Raw genomic sequence first — 1,724 nt, 5'->3', positions numbered from 1 at the left:
CATTCATTGAGGAAAAAAGGTCTTCCTGAAGGAAAGCCAAAAACCCCTTTTGCTTCGACTTTTAAATTGATACTATCAGCCATGGCGTTTGCCTCAGACAGTAACCGATTTTATGACCTAGGCCACGCCCTTCGCTCTGACCGGAGCAAGTCTTGCCAGCAGACCTTGCACCGACCAAAACAAAAGAGCTAGGTTTCAGTCAGTCACGTCATGTTGGAGGTGTGCATTTCCAGCCTACTAGAAATGACTAGGCCTGCTATATGCAGACAATGTAGGTTTGTTGTCACGTTTTGTTATGGGATAAAAGCCGCATGAAACATGGGCCGTCGCTCTAATTTGGGTAAGATTTCGTGTTAGGACTGAGCCTTGCACTCCACTATGATAAAATTTCGCAGAGATGTTATCTATATAGTCAGCTATATAGGGCACCCCTGTAGCTTCGGGCAGTTCCGTGTTTCTGGTGCATCTGTCAGCCGATAGGACGCCTCTCAGGAACCTATTTTGGGTCCTTTGAACACGCCGTCTCGTGAAATCACTGACAGAATGCCAGATAGGGGAGCCGTATGTCAGTATGGGCGTGATTGTAGAAGTATAGAGCAGAAGCTTATTTTGAGGTGATAGGAAAGAGTTGGGCGCCAAAAGAGAGTCTAACTTTCTTTGGGCCATGGCTGTCTTTTGTACCGCATTTGCAATATGCGATTTGAAACGAAGTCGGGCGCCTAGTCTGAATCCCAGGTATTTCACCTCTTTTACTGGCATAATGGGGGTATTTTGAACGACGTGTGGTGACAAGATGTGATTGTTACTGGACTTGCGCGAGAAGACAATAATTTCTGTCTTCCTGTGATTCACTTTCAATTTCCATTTGTCGAAGTACGTCGTCATCAAACTCAGGTGGTGTGCAATGCGAAATTTCGCGGCCTGGGCATGAAAAGACGACGTGTAGAGTGCGATATCGTCAGCGTAGAGGGCTGTTTTAGTAGTAGGGAGCATCGGGATATCTGCTGTGTACAGAGTGTACAACTGCGGCGATAGAACAGTACCTTACGGCACGCCTGCAGTAATGCGTCTTTTGGATGAGGTGGAATTCTCCACCTTCACCTGGAATGAGCGGTTTTTAAGGTAAGACGCAATAAGGGAACCTAAGTATAGTGGGAGGGAATAGACGGCAAACAACTTGTACAGTAGGCCGGCATGCCAAACTGTGTCGAAGGCCCTTTCCACATCGAGGAGCAGCAGGGCCGTACTTTGAAGTTTGTTAAATGCTGCGTAGGCGTCTGTTACGATCCTAGCAGTCTTCAGCGTTGTGTTATGTTTGGGCCGAAAGCCCAACTGCTCGTCCGGAATTAAACTTCTAAGTTCGGCTGCCGCTTGCAACCTCGAAAGAAAAACCTCAGTTAGTTTGCCGAGGCTGTTTAAGAGGGAAATCGGCCTATAAGAGGCAGGATCAGCCGGGTTTTTGCCCGGCTTTAAAATTGGAATTATTACAGCGCTTTTCCAGTCATGTGGGAAATGCTGTAGTTTCAGGATTGCGTTGACTATTTGTACTATTAGTACAATAGTTTTCCGCGGCAAGTTTTTGAGGAGTAGATATGGAATGCCATCTGGCCCAGGAGCTTTTCGGCTCGTCTTGAACATTATTTATTTCAGACAAATTTTTACAAATTTCTTACTGCTAACTTATCTACGAGTCTTAATTCTAACATCTTTAGAGTGTTTTACAC

This window comes from Dendroctonus ponderosae, unplaced genomic scaffold (assembly GCF_020466585.1).
Source record: "Dendroctonus ponderosae isolate FM_Combo_2020 unplaced genomic scaffold, Dpon_F_20191213v2 Dpon_F_20191213_5, whole genome shotgun sequence".
Classification (NCBI taxonomy): Eukaryota; Metazoa; Arthropoda; class Insecta; order Coleoptera; family Curculionidae; genus Dendroctonus; species Dendroctonus ponderosae.
The sequence above is the reverse complement of the archived record's forward strand: the minus strand, read 5'-3'. Positions refer to the sequence as shown.